The sequence below is a fragment of the Peromyscus californicus genome, unplaced genomic scaffold (genome assembly GCF_007827085.1).
Source record: "Peromyscus californicus insignis strain IS unplaced genomic scaffold, ASM782708v3 Scaffold_14__1_contigs__length_90479793_seg_2, whole genome shotgun sequence".
Classification (NCBI taxonomy): domain Eukaryota; kingdom Metazoa; phylum Chordata; class Mammalia; order Rodentia; family Cricetidae; genus Peromyscus; species Peromyscus californicus.
Window position 1 is genome coordinate 10823222 of NW_026294436.1, and position 22227 is coordinate 10845448.

At 39.2% G+C, this 22227-nt stretch overlaps 1 protein-coding gene and 1 pseudogene across 3 annotated transcripts in view; both read right to left on the minus strand.

Annotated features, from left to right (window-relative positions):
- The window catches only part of Dpp10 (dipeptidyl peptidase like 10), a 725523-nt gene that overhangs the window by 482524 nt on the left and 220772 nt on the right, over positions 1 to 22227 (minus strand). The window lies entirely within an intron of this gene.
- On the minus strand, positions 7995 to 9682 carry LOC128109619 (SPARC-like; annotated as a pseudogene).

Genomic DNA, 22227 nt, shown 5'->3' on the forward strand with positions numbered 1-22227 from the left:
GGAGAGGTTGTATACCTGGGTTGGGGGACGTCAAGATCATGGTGGAGAAACCCACAGAGGCAGCTGACCCAAGCTATTAGGAGTTCATGGACTCTGGACCGACTGCTGGGTAGCCTTCATGAGACTGAACTAGGCCTTCTGAATATGGGTGACAGTTGTGTGGCTTGGGAAGTTTGTGGGGCCCCTGACTGTGAGATCAGGATCTATCCCTGGTGCATAAACTGGCTTTTTGGAGCCCATTCCCTATGGTGCAATACGTTGCTCAGCCTTGATACAGCAGGGAGGGGCTTGGGCCTGCCTCAACTTGATGTGCCAGGCTTTGTTAACTTCCCATGAGAAGCCTTACCCTCTGTGAGGAGTGGATGGGGGTAAGGGATGGGGAGGTGGAGGGGTTGAGAGAAGAGGAGGAAGGGAGAACTGTGGTTGGTATATAAAATGAAAGAAAGAAAGAAAGAAGGGAAGGAAGGAAGAAAGAAAGAAAAGAAAAAGCTAAAAAATGTATATGCATCTGCCTGTATGTGTGTAAATTCATATATATATATATATATATATATATATATATATATATATGTGTGTGTGTGTGTGTGTGTGTGTGTGTGTGTGTGTGTGTGTATTTGTGTAAATGTAGGAATACGTGAATGTAAGTATATACATAAAACAGTATATAAATGTATGTATACATGTGCATATATATGTATATCTGTACGTTTGTATATATAAAAATTCTTCAGCTGTAGACAGAGTTCCAAAGGCATTAATTATGAAGGGGAGGACTTAGAGGTGAGTCCTTCTTTTAGATGTAGCCAAATGAACTTTAGGTCCTGGAAATTGAAATTGATGACTAACATGCACAAGCTGTTATCATCTCACACTGCCTCCTGCCTGCTGTACTGAAACAGTACCGAAGCCCACACCTGGATTTCAGTCAGAAACTAAGCTGTCCTGGAGTTGCCTACACACAGTGAATCTGGGACGTGCATTCGCGATGTCCAATCAGCATTTCATTCATCCTGCAACAGATGCAGCTGCATTTGCAGAGTCATGATGTGAACATTTAACATTTAGTTTAATGAAGATAGGATTTTTCTAATTCAGATATATTTGTGTTATTTGAATATATTGTTCTGATCACAAAAGTAATACTAACTTATTGTAGATGGCTTTCAAAATAGAGAGAATTTAAAGAAGAAATCTAATTTATGCATAAATTTTTTACTTTTCTACTGCTGTGAAGATACACCACAACCACGGCAATTTATTTTAAAAAATGCATTTAATTTGGAGGCTTGCTTACAGCTTCAGAGGTTGAGTCCATGATTATCATGGCGAGGAACACAGTGGCATGCCCACAGGCATGGAAACATATTATCCATAAGCAGGAGGTGGAGAGAGAGATTGGGTCTGGCATGGGTTTTGGAAATCTCAAAGCCCACCATAGTGACACACTTCCTCCATCACAACTCCAAGTCCTTCACAAAAGAGTTCCACCAACTGTAAACCAAGTATTCAAATATATGAACCTATGGGGGCTATTCTCACTCAAACCAGTACAGTATATACCTTGATAGACATAGTTCACTTACTCTAGGGTCTGAGTACCATGGAGACCACAGCATTCACTGCTTTGACATTCACATCCTTTAAGTTCATCGAGTTTTTCTGACTTAGAGCCCCTGTTTTGTGTTCTCTTGTTTCTTGTGTGTCCATGTGTGTCTTTTCTCTATGTTACAAGAATAATTGAACAGATGACCAGTCACTGCCCCATAGAGGGAGCTTTGGAGAGAAAGAGATCTGGAGTCAGTTTACTTGATACTCTGACCATGCTACAGAAACCCATTTCTTCCTTAGGTGACCTCCTCTTATGAATGAGCCACTGTTAGGGAACTAAGACTTCACACCACAGTGATGGTGACCACAAACTGGAATGTGGACACTGCATGCTTAGGAATACAACTCGGAAAAGTAAGACTGCAGTTCCTGGAATCCATGATGTCCTTCATATTTTAAGGCAAATCACAACATTCCAAATAACATTTTTATTTTTTTTTACCTTTCCCCACAACCGTGTGTGTGTATGTGTGTGTGTTTGCTTGTGTGTGCTCACACCATGGAACATATTCAGAGGTCAGAGCCCAACTTATAGGATCCAGTATTCTTCTTCTACCATGGGGATTCTGGAGATTGAAGCCAGGTCACCAGGCTTGATGGCAAGGCTTTTTGCCTACCCAAATTATAGTTTTAACATAGAGAAAACTATTAACAATCACAAATATTTCATTGCTCTTGGTATAAGAGGGACTGTCCACTGAATTCCCAGCAAAGCAGTGGAAGCAACCACTGACTACATCAACATTGAGTGAGTAGCCATATTGTAGGAGTAAAAATGTCCATTCCCTATCCCAGTAACATTTTAATGTCTTGATTCTCTGAAATAACAAAAGCAAAATAAAAACCCTCTCAACATATTAAATACATAAGGATGAACAACACAGAGATTTTCACTGTACTGAATATACTTTAAAAATGCCTTAGTCTCTTGTACCAAGTAAATCTAATCCAGTTGCTCCAGTGTCATAGAGGAAACAAAGGATCCACAACTGGACTAGCATGGAGGGGTTCAAATAATGTCACTCAAAGCACATTGTTCAGGATTTCTTCCAAGAACGGACAAATCACACTGCAAGAATTCAGATAAGATGTATTTCAAAACTCATGGTGAACAATTCTGACCATTTTAAATTCCATCAAAGACACAGGTACAGACACCTGGTTTTAGAGTGATTTATTTGAATTCTAAGATCTGTCTTTTTAGCCACATTGCTTAAAGAGGATCTATTTTTCATGAATATAAAAATCCATAGTTTAATTACCAAGCTATTAAAACCCACATAAATAATACATTATGGTTCAATTTAATTTCTTCCTGTGTTATAATAAAGCTCTGTATTGGTAAACATTTCATCAATGCTGGTAGTAGCTATCTACAAGTAGTCAATTTCATGTGACTAGTCCTTGGGAGACTATCTCTGTCCTCCCAAATCATCACTAATCACCACTAGCTTCCTTTAGCTGGAAATCTGAGTCTTTAATAATTGGACTTGGAATTTGGAGTGAGCATTTACCTGGGGGAAGACATAATTTGTTTTTGTGTGTCACTATTTTTATTCATTTAACAATCATTCATGAAGATTTTTCCCTATAGACCAGTAACTGTGTGGAGTATAGAAGTCATAGCATTTCAGAAAGCACAAAGAAACCCCTGTCTACATGGACACCCTCAGAGCACTTCTCAGTTTAAGGACAACCTGTGGTGGACTGGAGCTGCCTCAATTTACTTCACAGAAACAAATCTTGATGTTTTTAAGAACTTTGCAATCCAGTCATTGAATATAGTCTTACTTCTAATTAGACATCATGAAAATGCCCACAGCACTGGACAATATTATTTGGACTCCATCCCAGTAGCTAAAAGTTATCAGTTAAAACTTTATCATAGCATTACCAAAGAGCCAAAAATACAATGTACACACATACATACATTTTTATGATATATATATATATATATATATATATATATATAATATATGTGTGTGTGTGTGTATATCCATACACAATTATATATGCATTTGTTAAAGACAAAATGAAGGCAGTGATATGGATAAAGAAGGATAAAAATCACACTTAGGATGGAGCTTTGGATAGTGATAGGTGCTTCCTATGTAGCCCCTGCTTGCCTGGAATCCTCTGTGTAGAACAAATAAGCCTCAATCTCACAGAATTTTCTTGTCTCTGCCTCTTAAGTGCTGGAATTAAACACATATGCCAGTATGCCTGATATTTCTTTTCTTTTCTTTTTTCTTTTCTTTCTCTCTCCTCTCCTTCTCCTACCCATACTTTCTCTCCTCTCCACATTTCTTTCTTTCTTTTGATACAAGGTCTCATACTAGATCCCAGACTGTACTAGAGCTTAAGGTTCTCCTCTCTCAGCCTCTCTAGTACTGCTGTTACCAGTTTGAGTCACCAGGCTGGGCAGTCATTTTTCTTTTTAAAACAAAGCACTATTCTCCAGATCTTGTGCTCATTGCATGAGTTGGCTGTTTGAAACCTGGGGCCTATGCAGGATTGTTTGGCTCGGCCTGGGAGGAGGGGACTAGACCTACCTGGACTGAGTCTACCAGGTTGACCTCAGTCTGTGGGGAAGGCTTTGCCCTGGAGGAGATGGGAATGGGGGGGGGGGGGCGTTGGGGGGAAGGTGAGGGGGACGGGAGTGGGGAGAACAAGGGAATCCGTGATCGATATGTAGAACTGAATTGTATTGCAAAATAAATTAAAATAAATTAAAAAAAAAAAAAGAAAAAAAAAAAAAACAAAGCACTATTCTCACAGGAAGGTCAAAGCAGGTGCCCAGGTAATTATGCTTTGACATTCAATAAAAGTCTTAAAAAAATGTGTTGTCTATTGCTAACTAAAACACTAGTGAAATGATAAAGGTAACAAAAATAAACATACATATGTGAGAAAGGAAAGTCAGAGTTGAAAGTGAGAACCCAGACCCTCCACCTAAGACATAATGACTGTAAAACATATGCTTCTAATTTAATCCATGTACAGTGTAAAGAGTAATGTCCATATTCCCAGGGTTTGCCCTCAGCAAGCAGGCATCCCTCTTCTAGAAAATTTGCCGATGTAGATAGCAATCTGAAGCCTCATTCCAGGAATTTCCTAAAAGTCTCATTGAGGATGAGCATTCAGCTCTTCAGTGGGCAACATGAGGGGAAAGCTCAGTGGAAGAGAGCTTGCCTATAAAGCACTAGGAACCCCCACTCTCCAAAGAAAGGAAACAATGATAAGCATAAAATGATAATTTAGTTCTTGAAATCTTTACAAGTCTCCAAAAAATACTCATCTTGTTGAGTCAACCGAATAGAAGGCATTAGCATATAAAGGGGTTTGGTCAGAGCTGGGAAAGGAGCTTCACCGATAGAAGAGGTCTCTAACACACAGGAAGCCTTGAGTCTGTTGCCCAGCACTGAGTAAACCTGGTAAAATGGTGCAAGCATGCAACCCAAGCACGAAAAGGTAGACTCCAGAGAATCCAAGGTCATCCTCAGACATCTGGGATTATGTGAGATCCTACCTCAGAGCAACAGAATCTTTGACCATCCCTATCCAAGCTCTCTGAAGTCACCTATTTTAAACTGTATTCCAGAATCTTGTAGACAAACCAATTTTACATTCCTTCTTTCAAGACACTACTAAAACTCTATGACATTCATGTGCTTTGCCTATGGTAAGAATATACATTTTCCCCTTAATTACCAAGTTATTTGAATTTTGAGCAGCTGTTATTCACAACAGAATTTTCCATGTATATTTTCATTTCTATGAATATTTTGAGATTTGCACCATGTAAAAGTCTTACAATTTACATATAATTAAATCAAAACGAAGCAGAGAAAAATCACAAAGTGGAGGCCAAACAAATTAATCTAATTTTCTATCAGAATATTAATGCAATGGTGAATATGAAAATTGTGATATTTAATTTATTTTAACAAATGAGGTATTTAAGAAAACTATTGTCTAAATGCCTTCAGAGGACTTCTGAATTTTAATGTTTGTGTTATAATTTTGAAGCAAGTATGAATATTATAGGATTAAAGAAATGAGTAATATGTAAATATTTAGGGACATAACATTTCTATGCAAGATAAGAGATAGAAATTGGAAGCAAACTCATTAGAAAAAAAACTCAAATTTTATCTTGAATGTTAACACTAACTTGTTACTTTTAATTATATAGAGAGCTAGGGAAATAGCTCAGGGGTTGGGAGGCCCTGTTGCAGGAGGATGAGGACTTGAGGTTCAGTCCCCAGCACCCACATATAAGGCAGCACATGGTTGTGTATGCATATAACTCGAGGGAAGTGAGAGGGAGAAATAGAAGGATGGCTGTGGCTTGGTGTCTGACAGATTCCCTCCGGATTCAGTGAAGGACTATCTCAATGGAACAAGGTAGAGGATGAATGAATAAGACACCTGATGTCCTCCTCTGGTGTTCATTCAGGCACTTGGATGCATGCACCTACCCACATACACATGCACATATTTCCCACATACATGCACACACATACAAATGATTTTCAAGAGTGTGTGTGTGTGTGTGTGTGTGTGTGTGTGTGTGTGTGTGTGTCCCTAAATCCAATAGACATGATCTTTTTCTTTATCCTTCTGAAAGGAATCAAGATGTTTTTGGAATGGGCTAACTCCCTTTTAGCTTGGAACTGTGACTGACAGTAAAATATTGTTTACAGGGGCTAGTAAGATGGCACAGAATGTAAAGGTGCTTTTTGCCAAACTTGACAACCTGGGTTTGGTTTCCAGAATCCACATGGGAGAGTGACTGATTCCTATAAGTTGTCCTATAATGTGCACTCTAGCACTCATGTGTATACACACACACACACACACACACACACACACACACACACACACACACACACAATTAGTAAACACATAAAGAAAGCATTAAATTTTCAGAGCAGAGGGAAAAAATGAAAGATAAAGACACTGGTAAAGACCAAGCCAGAGAGAAAGATAGAGACAGATATTAATATACACACTTAACAAAATGACAAGGAAAATGTATTGGCTTGACCTTTTAAAGGGGAAATGTTTTTACTGCTCTCTAATAAAAGAAGACATTTTAACACATTTAGAAATTAACATGTAAAATATACAAGTGATCTTTCAATTGAATGTTGGAACATTGTGTAACATAATGTTGAGGAAATACATAAACTTTATATTAGCATTATTAACATGATTTTTGATTGTTTTGTTGTTGATTTTTGTTTTGTTTTCTGGTTTGTGTGGGGGTGGGTGGGTGAGTATGTGTGTGACAGAGTTTTGCTATGTAGTCCAGCCTGCCCTGGAATTCAAATAATCAGTCCTCCTGCCTCAGCCTCCCAAGTTCTGAAAACATAATTGTGTACCACCATGCTTTGCTATAATTATTGTTTTCTACACTTATCATATCTTGAAATAAATCTGTTAGCTATTTGGAAAATCAGCCAAAACGTTTCTAATAATGTTCCATGAAAAAAAATGACACCCAACTGAAAAATGCTGAAAAAATATTTTTTAAATTTACCTGTTTACAGATAAATGATTATGACATTTTTTTTTTTGCTTCCTAAGTCATTACTTTTTATTTTGAAAAATCTGTCAAGCTCTTCATGTCACTGTGAGAGCTTGCATGATTAATGAGAAGCAGCTTTATCATGAAGTGCTTGGAAGTGAACAAGTTCTCAGCCTGTGAGATCTTATCATTCCTTTGACTGTGAAGTTTCTCTTGATGAGTAGATTAAAAAGGGGTGGAGGGACAGACATGCTAGAAACTGTGACAGTCACTTAAATGTCCAAAATAAAACCAATACACCACTTTCATTTTCTCTACAACTTGCTTTGTCTTTCTCTTGAGTCTCACTTTCCTTTAACAGCTTCCCCGTGCCTGAAGCCCCCAAGAACAGACCTAAAATCCCACCAGCAGTTGAGTAGGAGAATCCCATTGGACGTTCTGGTCCACCCACAGTCCCGTGGCTTGCCAAAATTTGAACCACGAGTGAGACATGGAAAGAAACTGCCTGAAGAGTGAAGGAGATAACAAGTCTGGGCTGCTGGGAGTATGCACATGTCCCTAACAGCTTTGAAATATTCTCCCAGCTCTTGACCTAGGCTAGCAAGATGTGCTTTCCAGCTGCTGACGTCTCTCAGAGAGTCCTTGCCCAAATGTTATACCTATATCTATAACTTCCCTTTGCCTAACTCTAAATCGTCAAGAGAAGACCCCAGGTAGCCCATAGCCCGAAATTAAATAAGCGTATCATCTGACTGGGTATGTGTTAGAGTCAAGAGGGAAAGAGAAGATACAAGCCTTACCTTGTGTAAGGCAACCTGCACAATTCCATTTCCAACACAGTCAGTGAGACACTGAGTGGTACAGGAGACAAAAGGGGCCTGTGAATGGGCCACAGCCTCAGAGTGGACTTAAATAGAAAAATGCCTTGATTTGGGTTGTGTCTCTCACTCCTTGTTTAAAGGACTGTTCATTTGTTATGTTAGCACCTTATCCCCAGGCAGAACAGTCAACCATCTAAACATTTCAAACAAGGAGGAAGAGACGGAAGGAGGAATATCAGAGGGAGAAAATCCAGGATGGCAGAAAGAGTGAACTTAGACGATCAGATCTTTGTTGATGTCCTGCTCCTTGAGACCATCCAGCTGGTCTACTCGGCCAGGGCAATGTACTTGTTGTTGAAGGCATAGGTCTTGAAGACACGTGTGGGTGTGGTGCAGTGCTCCATGGGGATGAGGGGAGTGTGCAGTGGGGTCAGCTCAATATGGGACAGGTCCTCATTAATGGGGTGCTAGTCCACCTGGCAAAAGTGCAAGTGGACAGGGAACATATATGTGTTGTAATTCTTCTTGAAATCTTGGGACAGCAGCTCCATAAGGTAGACATCTCTGGACTCCAGACACTTCTCATTTTCATAGATCTTCTTCACATGTAGCTTCTGCTTCTTCTTCTCACTGAGGAGGATGCTACCCTTGTCTTTCTCATACAAGGTGACCAGAATGTTCTTTTGTATTATTATTAAGATATTGTCTATTAATTTTACATACCAATCACAGATTCCCCCTCTCCTCCCTCTTCTCACCCCCCAGCCTTCTCCTCAATCTACCCAACATCTCCCCCACCTACCCCCATTCCCACCTCCTCCAAGACAAGGTCTCCCATGGGGGAGTCATCAGACCCTGGTACCTTCAGTTGAGGCAAGTCCAAGCCCCTCCTCCTGCACCAAGGCTGTGTAAGGTATCCCACCATAGGCACTGGACTCCAGAAGGCCACAGGGAGGGATACTGATCCCACTGCCAGGGGGCCCCTTAAGCAGGTCAAGCTACACAAGTGTCTTGCCTATGCAGAGGACCCAGTGCAGTTCTATGGAGGCTCCACAGCTATTGGTCCATAGTTCATGAGTTCCCACTAGTTTGGTTTGGTTGTCTCTGTGCATTTCCTCATCATGATCATAACTGCCCCCCCCCACCTTGCTTATAGAATCCCTTTTCTCTCTCTTTGACTGGACTCCTGGAGCTCAGCCTGGTGCTTGACTTTGGATCTCTGCACCTGCTTCCACCAATTACTGGATGAAGTCTCTATGATGACAGTTAGGGTACCAGGATGTTCTTGAGCCAGTCATGAATGCTCAAGGGGAACTCTATCAGCTCAGAATCCAAGCATTGAGTGATGTATTTTCATGGCCTAATGTATTCCACATGGAGCCTGGCTCTTCTTGGTGCCCTCCAGAGTGTACTTGGAAGGAAAGCAATGGCAGGAAGAGTCGAAAAGCTTGTCATTGCTACATACCTTCTCAAACTCACCATTGAGAACAGTGCAACTGGCAGGGTCCTGGCACACGTGCGCGTGCACACACACACACACACACACACACACACACACACACACACACACCACAGGTGTCTTGTTCTCATCCAGCTCACACACCTTGCTGTGTTTCCAGTGGTGGGTCTGTCAGGAGGTGTCAGCCATCACCTCCTCAACAGCTTCCTTGGCACTGTTTTCAAACTCCTCCATTTGTACCTGGATGGGGTTGGCACCCATGGGTACCCCAGCCTCCTCAGCCACCATTTCCTCTGCCACTACCTCCTCAGTGGCTTCAGTTGGCCTAAGGGTTTCCAAGACTCTCCAGGCCAGACAGAGAAGAAAGATGATCCAGGCTCTGGTGGTGGTGGGAACCCTTGGCATAGGCATGCAGTTTAGCAGCAGGCAGAAGAATTCTCGCTGCAGTACTTTCTTAAAATAAAAATAGCTTTTTTTTTTTCACAAACCCCAAAAGAATCCTTTTGCTATTTTGACAGCTTCTTTAGAGTAATAATTTGTGTACCATAAAGTGGGAGCTATTAATTGTAAACTTTGAGAAACTTGAGGGAATACATTGCTGGCCAAGCAACCTCATAATCTACTATTATCTGTCTGTCTGTCTATCTATCTATCTATCTATCCACCTCTCTTATTTATTAATCTTTAGACAAGATTTCAAGTATCTCATGTTGGCCTCAAACTACCTAAGTCAAAGAGGATGACCTTTAACTTCTGATCCTCCTGCCTCTAGACCCCAAGTCCTGAAATTATAGTTGTGCACTACCACTCCTGATTCATGCTGTGTTCATGACAGAAGCCAGCCTTCCTGCATATCAGGCAGGCATTCTAACACTTAAGCTAAATTCCTAACATCACAACCAACTTATAAACCTTCAATCACTGCAAATAATTTCTGACATTAATTTGCAATCACTCTTACATATAGCCTCAAGCAAACACTGGTCTTTCTTGGATGGTCTCTATACCTTTCCATTAAAAAAGACATTCAGCATAGATTAACTCATTAAGCAAGGGCACCTACTGAGTGTGGCTTCTTACACTCTGCATCATACATGAGTCCATCCACATCACTCCATTAAAGATTTGCTTTATTTTAAATCATGTGTGTGTGTGTGTGTGTGTGTGTGTGTGTGTGTGTGTGTGTGTGTGCATATGTTCATATGAGTACAGTGTCCTCAGAAGCAAGACTATCTCCCCCAGGACTCCCTTACCCCGAGTTTCCAATACTAGCAAGCATTCCCCCATGAACACACCAGCTGAGCAGACCAGAAAAACAGGCAATACACTCTCTGAAAATCCAGAGAGGACACAGAAGCCAAGGAACAAAACTCACACTCAACCAAAACAAACCCAAATATCAGCACATAGACCTATAATCACCCCCAAACCCAGATGCCTAGATGCTAGCACAAGAACACAATCAATAACAACCAGGGCAATATGTCTTCACCAGAGTCCAGCTATCCTACCACAGTAGGTCCTGAATATTCCAACATACCTGAAGTACAAGAAGAACACCTTAAGACAAACTATATGAGGATGATAGAGGTTCATAAAGAGGAATGAATAAATCTTTTAAATAAATCCAAGAATACACAAACATTTGGAGGAAACAAATAAGACTGTTCAAGATCTGAAATGGACATAGAAACAATAAAGAAAACACAAACCAAGGGAATCCTGGAAATGAAAAATGTAGGAATGCAAACAGGAACTACAAAGGAAATCTTCACCAAAAGAAGCAAGAGATGGAAGAGAGTATCTCAGGCGTTGAAGATACTATAGAAGTAATAGATATATTGGTCAAAGAAAATGTTAAATCTAAAAGCTTCCTGACACAAGCCATCCATGAAATCTGGGACACTATGAAAAGACCAAACCTAAAAGCAATAAAAATAGAGGAAAAAGAAGAATTCCAGCCAGACTGAGAAAGAAATCAGGGAAACAACACCCTTCACAATAGCCTCAAATTATATAAAGTATCTTGGTGAAATTCTAACCCAGAAAGCAAAAAACTTTTATAATAAAAACTTTAAGTCTTTGAAGGAAGAAATTGAGGATGTCAGAGGATGGAAAGATCTCCCATGTTCATGAATTGGTAGGATTAATACAGTAAAAATGGTCAACCTACTAAAAGCAATCTACAAATTCTAAGCAATCCCAATCAAAATTCCAACACAATTCTTTACAGACCTTGCAAGGACAATTTTTAACTTTATATGAAAAAAAATAAAACAACCAGGACTGCCTAAATTATAAAAGAACTGATGGAAGTATCACCATTCCTAATTTCAAATTGTACTACAGAACTATAATAACAAAATCAGCATGATATTGGCATAAAAACAGACATGCTGATTAGTAGAATCAAATCAAGGACCCAAACACAAATCCACACATCCATGGACACCTGATTTATAAATTATTCAGAAATACACACTGTAAAAAAAGACAGCATCTTCAACAATGGTGCTGGTAAAACTGGACATCTGCATGTAGAAGAATGCAAATATATCCTTATTTATCACTCTACACAAAATTCAAGTCCAAGTAGATCAAAGACTACAGCATAAAACCAGATACACTGAACCTGATAGAAGAAAAAACAGGGAATATCTTTGAAGACATTGGCACAGAAGACAGCTTCCTGAACAGAACTCCAATAGCACAGGCATTAAAATCAACAATTAATAAATGGGACCTCATGAAACTGAAAAGATTCTGTAAGGCAAATGACACAGTCAATTGGACAGAGACAGTCTACAGAATGTAAAAGGATTTTTTTACCAACTCTGAATCTAATAGAGGTCTAATATCCAAAATATATAAAGAACTCAAGAAACTAGATATTAAAATAAAACAAATAATCCAGTTTCAAAATGGGGTACAGATCTAAACAGAATTCACAACAGAGGAATCTAAAATGGCTGAGAAACACTTAAAGAACTGTTCAGCATCCTTAGCCATCAGGGAAATGTAATTCAAAACTACTTTGAGATTCAATCTTACACCTGTCAGAATGGGTACAGAGCTAAACATAATTCTTAATAGAGGAATCTCAAATGGCCAAAAAGCACTCAAAGAACTGCTCAGCATTCTTAGCCATCAGGCAAATGCAGACCAAAACTACTTTGAGATTTTATCTTACACATGTCAAAATGGATAAGATCAATAACACAAGTGACAGCTCATGTTGGGGAGGATGTGGAGAAAGGGGAACACTCCTCCATTGCTGGTAGGAATGCAAACTTGTAGAGCTACTATGGAAATCAATATGGTGGTTCCTCAGAAAATTGGGAATTGATCTACATCAAGACCCCAAAACACTCCATCCTACCACTAAGACACTTCCTTAACTATATTCATAGCGGCTTTATTCATAATAGCCAGAAACTGGAAATAACCAAGATGTCCCTCAACCAAAGGATGGATAAAGAAAATACGGTACATTTACAATGGAGTATTACTCAACAGTTTAAAAAAAATGACACCAAGAAATTTGCAGACAAATGGGTGGAACTAGAAAAAAATCATCCTGAGTGAGGTAGCCCAGGCCCAGAAAGACAAATATGGTCTGTATTCATCTATAAGTGGATATTATCTCTTAAGTAATCAATAATCAACCTACAACCCACAGACCTAGGGTATCTAGGTAAAGTGGAGGTGTCTAGGGAGGACACATGGATCTCCCTGAGAAGGGGAAATAGTATAGATTCTTCAGATGGACTGGGAGTGGAAAGGGATGGAAGCAGAAGTGGTCAAGTAGAGGTGGGGGTGGGGAAATGATACCAACCTACCCACAAAACCATCGATCTACAATCTGTCCTTCCTGTATGATGTACTGAGGCAGTGCTGGCACGGAACATGTGGGAGTGACAATCAATATCTGATTCAAGGGCCCACACTGCAAGAGGGAATTCTTTCCTCACAGTGCTTTGATGGCCAGAAACTGAAGACTGGATAGGCAGAGACCTAGGGTAAAACCAAACATGACTGGTCTTTTAACAAAAAGTCACTGAAATAATCCTTAATGATATTCTGCTACATTAATAGGTTGGTGCCTTGTCCATTAATCACCAGAGAGGCTTCCTCCAGCAACAAACATTAGCAGGTATAGACACACACGGCCATATATTGTGTGGAAAGAGAGTCTAAATTCGAGATCTCCATTGGTTCTTCCCCTGACAGCTTGGGGGAATCCCTTGGAAAAAGGGGAGAAAATATTGTAGGAGTCAGAGGGGATGGAGGAAACAAGAGAACATGATCTACCAAATCAATTAAGCAGGGCCCATATGGACACATGGAGTCTGGAAAGGTAAGCATAGAGCCTGTATGGGTCTGCACCAGGTCCTCTGTGTATATTTTGGCCGTTACCTTGGTGTTTTTGTGGGAGCAGGTGTGTCTCCGAGTCTTTTGCCTGCTTGTGAGACTGTTTTTGTCCTATTGGGTTGCTTTGTCCAGCCTAGGAATGAGAGCTTTTGCCTCGTCTTATTATGTCTTGCTTCGTCCTGTTTGGCTGCCATCTTTTGGAGGCCTACTCTTTTCTAAAAGGAAAATGGAGGGGGAGTGGATCTAGGGGAAAGGAGAGGTGGGGGAGGATGCTAGGAAGAATGGAAGGAAGAGGAACTGTAGTTGGGATGTATTGTATGAGAGAATAGCCTATTTTCAAAGAATGAAAAAGAGAAAATCTAAAATGTGTAAAAATTTGTGAAAGTCCCACAGACTAGGAAGTGAAACACATCCTGTGTGTGCTCTTTTTTTGCCATTCATACATATATCATCTTTCATGAAGTGACTTCATTTTGAATTTTTGTTTGTTGTCTACTAATTTGATGATTCTTTTTATTAAGGTCTCCATATTTTTTTCTTAAATTAATTTGGAAAATTTGTATTTTTCACCTACTTCTCACTATTATTGAATTAAAAGGTTGGTAATATTCCCATGTTGTCCTTTTATAGAAATATCTATAATAGTGTCCCTTTTCATTGTCAGGGTTATATTTCTCCTAGAAAAGGGGATTTAATTCATTTTTTTAATTTTTAAACACTGACAAGTACTAGCAATTTTATTAACTTTTCTAATTTTTTGAAAACATCACTACTTATTGTGCCCATGCTGGTCTGTTTTTTTTAAAAAACACTCTTTAAGACAATATAATTATATAATTTCCCCTTCGCTTTTCTCTCTCCAACCATTCCATCCCCCTTGATCTTGCTTCAACTCATGATTCTTTTTCATTGATTGTTATTGTAACACACACACACACACACACACACACACACACGTATATAGTGTTTTTCTACACATATAAATACAACCAACTCTGTATGATGTCACTTGTATGCATATTTTGTCAAGGATGACCATTTGGTATTGGATAACCAATCGGTGCGCTCTACCATAGGGAAGGCTATTTCTCTTCTCCTTCACTCTTTGTCCAGGGTTGTGGTCTCCTGAGTTTTCGTCCCTCACACACATTAGTGTGTCTATTGGTGTCATCCTTGTTCTGGTCTTGTTTAGACAGGCATGTTGGTGAGACTTCATGAGTATAGCTTTTCTAATATTTTTAGGAGATACAACCTCTCAGCAAAATCCCTGTTCCTCTGGCTGTTACAATACTTCTGCCCCCTCTTCTGTGATGATCCATGAGCTTTAGGTGCAGGAGATGCTTTGTAGATGTACCCTTTAGGATTGGGCTCCACAAGCCTGCATTTTGATTGGCTGTGATTTTCTGCAATGGTTTCCATCCCTTTCTAAGAGAAGTTACCTTGATGAGGGGTGAGAAGCAGACTTATCTGTGGACATACAAGGGTATCTATTTAGAATTTAGTTAGGGATGATGTTGGTTTAATACAGTGGTGATTGTAGAGTTCCCCTCTAAGATCCATGATTTCACTATCCCTGAGTGTTTGGCTAAGCTTCCAGTATCAGGCATGATTTCCCTCTTGTTGAGCTTGTCATAAGTCCTGTTTGAGAGCTGTTGGTTTCTTCCAAGGTATGGACAACACTAATGCACCCTTAGGATTATCCTGATATGATGGGTGCTGTTGTTATTCATAAATATCATAACTAGTTGGGGTTTTGGTTGCTTCCCTCCTTTGAAAGTTTGCACTGGGGTCTTCTGGTATCATGAAAGCTAGTCCTCAAGGAAGAGGCTTTCAGGTTTAACCCATCTTGGATCTTCTGGGTCCTATGTCCAACAGTTATGATGTCTTCAACAACAGGGACTTACCTTCTATCTCTGAGGGGTACCAAGGGCAATGACAATAGGTTGTGATGTTATAAGAAACTCTTAGACAACCCTGACCAAGAGCTCAAAAAGGGCTTCTCTTACCTGGTGTTGAGATTTTTAATGTTTGTGGTTCTTGGTGGGGAGCATTATCAGCTCAGGTTGGAGGGGGAAAGTATATACATATATAAATATAATAGGTATTTTTAGGTAAATAGAGAATGCTATAATTTCTTTTGACTTTTTCAGACATTCTTATGGTTATTTTATCCTCCTCCCTCTTTTTTCAGGCTGGCCTTGAACTCACAACTCCCTTGTTTCAATTACTCAAGTGCAAGGCAGTGTAATTGCAGGCATGACCACAATGCCTAGCTCTAGTGTTCTACATATTTTCCATTATTTCCCACCAGATGTTTGCTTTTTAATTATTTATAATTACATTGAATTTGATTTCTGTAGAATTTGCTTTTCAGTTTTTAAATAGAATTGGAATAATGTATTTTCTTTTGTTATATTAATGCTTAAAACTATTTCTCTCTGAGTACCACTTTAGTAGAATTTCATAAATGTTGGCATTTCATGCTCTCAATCAAATTCACATCAATGCTTTGTCTAGTATCTCTCATGAGACCTTCTTTGACAATGGACTTAGAAATTTATGGCTTAGCTTTCATCTTGTCAAGGTTTACCAAATAGCCACTTGTGATGCTACTCCAATTCTGTTAGGTTCAGAGAAGACACTCCAGAGAATTCCTGCCCTTCAAACATATTGACACTGTAGTTAGTGTCTCAAATATAGTGTTTCTTTGAAATGGTTCAAATATCTTTTTCAGCTTCTTCATCTTTGTTTACTTATTTTTATTTTATCAATTATGGAGAGATTATTAAAAAGCTCAGTTATAATTATTAAAGCTTCTCTATTTTCCAGTTCTGACAGATTTTTGCTTAATGAATCTTTTTTAAATGAAAAATAGATTTTTCTAGAAAATACAATATATTCTGACTGTGCTTTTCCTCTTCCAGCTCCTCTCAGATCCTCCCTGCTTCCTTATCCAACCAAAGTAACACCCTTTCTTAACACTCTTTATTTTTCCTCTCTGATTAGGATATAAACAGGAATATAATAATAATAATAATAATAATAATAATAATAACACTGATAACATTTGATAAAGTAAAATCAAACAAAACAGAATTGAACAAAACAAACAAACCACAGAAAATGAGCCAAAGAAGATCTCAAGAAACACATACAGGTATAGAGACACACACATTATCACACATAGAAATCTGATAAAAACACAGAACTGGAAATCAGAATGTACATGCAAAGGAACTGTAAGAAAGAAAAAAAAGAGCCCTAGCAAAGCATTCTGAGACAATGAACCTCTACACACGCCATTGACTTTTTTCCGTGTTGGCTGTCTACTGCTGGGCGTGGTCACGGCCTTAAGAAAGGTTTGTATACTCAGTGAGACTCCATTGGAGAAAGGTGATTTTTCAACTGGAGATAGCTTCTGGGTTAGAGATGTGGGCTTGTGTCCACTTCTCCTCAGTTGAAACCCAACACAATAAAAACTTTCTAAAGTACATACGTATATGAAGGTGATCTAAATGGTATTGCTAAGTAACAAGGGAGACAGAGTCTCCACTGGACAACTTTTGTCACCAAGTGAAGCTTCCATTCTCAAGACTCAATTACATCTAATCTAGTTGTTGGCCAAAAGAACCTCATGGGGAACCCCAAACAATCTAGGCTATTGCTCTCTGCAAACCTATGGTAAGGTCATATTGCTAAAGACAACATCTACAGAGCTCATTAAATATGGTGAAGTCAAGCTAGTGACTACCTAAAGTCTTTACCTTTAGTGACTAGTGTTTGTGGTACTGGAGGGCACTGTGTATGCTACCAAAAGGAAAAGGTAGAAATGAACCCAGCTAAAAACTCTTCCATCTACAATGGTTACCTGTTTGCAAGATGTGCTAAAGCAACAGTGGTACAAAGTTTGTAGATGTAACCAACCAATATTCTATTGCTAAATGGTCCACTCCATGAGATAGAACCCATCCTTAACATTGCTTGAGTGGGTGGCCAAGAATCTAAGACTAAATAGGTCGTAGACCTAGGGGAAAACAGATTACCACTGTTATGCTAAAGGAACATGACAATAAAATGACTCATTAGGACATTCTGCTATATCCATGGATCAGTGTCTCACTCAGCCTTCATCAGGGAAGCTTCCCCCTGAAGTAGATGGGAACTAATAAAGAGACCTACAATTAGACAAGAGAGAGAAACAGAGAGAGAAGCCTTCAGAACACGCAGTCCTAAATGGAATGTCTCCAATAATTCTATCCCCCTAAGGCTCAGAGAACCTTGTGGAGAAGAGGTAGAAATATTGTAAGAACCAGAGGGCATGGAGGACACCAAGGAGACAAGGCCTTCTAAACACAGCAGGGCTGGCGCATATATGAACTGACAGAGACTGTGGCAGCATGCACAAGGCCTACACAGGTGTCAGCTTAATGAGATCCCAGTGTGTAGGGAATCTAAAAGCTCTACGGTTGGGTACAGTATAGATGTTTATAATTTCCTCATATATTGACTGCATTTTTATTAAGAGATTATTCTTTATAATTGGTACTACTCCTGCTTCACAGTGTATTTTGAGGAGCTGGGGAAATAAATGACTCAGTGTGTAAATGTGCTTGTTGCCCGACTGAGGTCTGGAGTTCAACTCTCCAGTACCCATGGGAAAGCTGGGCAGGTTTGGTGGACTCTCAGTAATCCAAGAGCTTCAGGAAGACTAGAACATTTACCTGTCACATCCGCATGCATATACACACACATGCTTCCCATATCCACATTCATACACACACACACACATGAATGCATACCTTCACACAAGTGCAACCACATACACGCAAATATGCATACAAACATGCTGTATACACATGCAAGCAAGAAATAAAGCATTCTTGTGTTGATTTGAATTGAGATGTTGTTACTCTCTTAGATTTGTTTACTACTTGACATAGACATAAACCAAGGCCTTTTTCTATCTTCCAATCCAAAGTGAATCTCATTTCCCACAGTGACATCACAAGCTCTGGTTTTTATCCATTCTGTCATCTCCCACTTCCTGATTTGAGTGTTCAGAAAGATGGATTTATGTTTGTTCTTTTGCTTTTTTCATGCTACACATGCTATTTTATTTACTTTTTAAAATCACAATGCTCCTTCTTTTTCTTTTAAATAAATATTTATTTTAACATTTCATTTAATATCTATTTAATATTTAACTCTTCTATGAGATGTGTGTGTCTGATTCATTGTGTCTGTGTGAGAGTGTGTGTGTGTGTGTGTGTGTGTGTGTGTGTGTGTGTGTGTGTGTGTGTGTATAACATCAACAGATGACTCCATCCATAAGTATTATCCATCTGTCTGTCTAGGTTTCAGAAAGACAATAATCAGGTTCAATGTATCATAGTCTCCTTATGGCTACTGACCTAACTGACTGCAGTGAAATACCTTCCCATAACATCAACACGCTCAGTTAGAAATCAGACAAGATTTCTAATGTCCATGGTACTCTGAATTTCAAGGAACAGATATCACATTTCTTTAAGGGTAATGTACTAGACAGGCTTACACATTACAAGCTGGTGTTCTAATAATGGTAATCTGTACACTGCAGAATCTGAAAACCTCTATGAAGTAGCCTCTATGTCCACAAGACTGGATCTCAAAAGTCCCAGTTTAACACTCTAATCCTGGGGGGTTTATGGAAAGCTTCTTGTAATCAGACTATGGCATCAAAGACAGTGGCAAGAGCAGCAACAGGTCTGATTCACTCATCAGCAAAAAATGATGGCAGACAACACTATTTTTTCCCCTGGGCTTTGTATCTGAGCTACCAGAGTAACACAGTGCTCACTCAGTGGGAAGGTCTTCTCACCTCATTTATCTTTCCTGGAAATGCCTTCACCGACTCACCCAAAGATGAGTCTATTAATTGCTTCCAGACCCAATCATGTTGATTACCAAGATTAACCATCACAATAGATATGCTGTAAGGAAGCATGGATTTGGAGTAAAGTTCCAAGTAGGCTGTTAACTATGAGCCACACACTGAATGTGTTCTACACCATCACAGCCCACTGGGGACTTTTAATAATGGGAGAACATGTTTTATTATACACTTACAGAGACAAAGCTGTGGCTATTTGCATTCAACAACAAGCCACAACCTTATGTGGAAAATGCATTCTGTTATTTATGTTATATGTATCTAAGTCTTAAATAAGAACAAATGAAAAGATTCATTTCAAGCAATTTTGTTAAACACATATTTATGGGATGGATGAGTGCCTCCAAGGCATTCTCACTGCGTTAAGGACACGTCATGAATTTTTTAACTACTTAATAATGCATTTGCTTCAGGGGTGACTCCATTTAATAAATCATATAAGTTGTAATGAATTCTATCACACATTTATGTGGTGAGAGATATTCCAATATCTTAAGTACTACTTTCTAAAGAAGTTTTATATAACCAAGAGGAAAAGGAACAAGAAAACATTCTCATACAATAAAAACATTCAAAGAAACACATCCAAAAGTCCCTCTCAACCAAGAGGAACAAGTTCAGGAGTAGATCGTGGGATCAGTTGTAATTCTTTGTGTGGTGTCATGGTTTCTTCTTCAATTGCTGTAACAAACTACCCTGAAAGAATCAGTCTAAGAAAGGAAAGGTTCGTTTTGGTTCACAGTCATGTGGGGAAATCATAGTGGGAACCTCTCACATCACACCCAGAGGGCCGTGAGTGCAAGCTACTACTCAGTTCCCTTTATTCTATACAGTTCAGGAATCCTGCCAGGGTGGATGGTTCTCCCCACCTCAATTAACATGATCCACATAATCCCCCACAGACAAGATGAGAGGCTCCTATTCCAGGTGATTCTATATTCTGTCAGGTTTGCAATCAATCCTAAATATCACACACCATAAGCTACTTTCAAAGCAAAGAACACATACACTGCAACACTGTAAGTTATATAGCAGTCAGGAACATTTGTTCTCAGTAATGACAGAACAATTCTCGCACCAAGAATCCAGCAATTTACTATGGGGTGAAATGTGAATGGGTCAGACATGGGACCATAAGCAAATTATAAGTTACAAGATAGCATGCTTGTGGGTAAATACCCAGGACAGCTTCCAAATTTCAGAAACAAGATCTTAAGTATATAAACACTAATTCTGAACAGCCTAACTCAAACTGGTGATTAATTTGTAATTTGAATAAGGAAAATATTTCTGGCAAGACACACAAGAATGGCAGGGGATGACACTATGCAGAGTCTAAGCTAGAGGCTGAATGTGAGTCCCAATGAGCACATGGCCATTCTTTCTGTCCAGTGAAGGATATTCTGTTGTAGTCTGTGTTCAGACTACATGGACAAGACCACATGAATGTAGTTTTCACAATTCTGCTTTGATGGACATTTTTTAAACCTGTGGTTTGTAACTTCTTATAGTATGATATTTATTCTTGATCATCAAATCAATCAACTCAAAACTTGTTTCAGGTGGATCTATGAGCACATTTCTAGGAATGATTAACAGAGGAGAGAAGCCCTCTCCCAGATCGCATGGCACCTTCCAGCAGGGGTCTGGACCTGAGGAAGAGAGAAAGGCAGTGCCATTTGCCTGCCTGCATTTGCCTTTTGTTGGCAAGTATGTCTGTCCTGTTGTTACTCCTGCCACTGGCTTTCATGGACATCAGAACATCCTATAGCCTTTATGTGGATTGTGGACCAAGAAGCCTCCAGGAATCCTCCATGCCAGATTGGCCCTTCTGAAGAACCCAGGCTATTGTTGGACTATTTAACCTGAATTATGTATACCACTCTAATAAATTCCCTTTTATGTATATATTCATTGTATTCATCCTGTTCCTCTAAGGACCCATAATACATATAGATTTAATTATAACAATTTTGTCAATGTCCAAAGACTTAGGAACTATAAATCCCTTGCTATAGTCTAAGATTGTGGTATTATACTCCTTTTCACAGTAATCTGTAGAATGCAAACTATGTAGTCAATGCGTGTTTGAGCTAAAATGAAACTAGAGAATTAAATACATGAAAAGATAAAAATGTCTGCTTCCAGTTTACTTTTCCACAATGATGCTCCTAACTAAATATGCTTAGTTCGGGGAAAATTATGTCAATGTTACACAACCCAGCAAGAAACTCAAACTTTTATTTGTCTCTTACTTGTTGACTTTATAGCTATATTAGGCAACATTCTGCTGAAATAATTCCATTGGCTGGTCTAATCAAGGGCTACACTGACATGATCAAATTGCATACATATGTGCAGATGCCTGTGGAGGCCAGAAAATAGCATTGGATTCCCTGGAGCTGGAGTTACAGGCAGTTGTGTGCTGTCCTATGTAGGTGCTAGGAAATATATTCTGGGAACCCATCTCTAGTCCTCTGGAAAAATCAGTAACTGCTCTTCA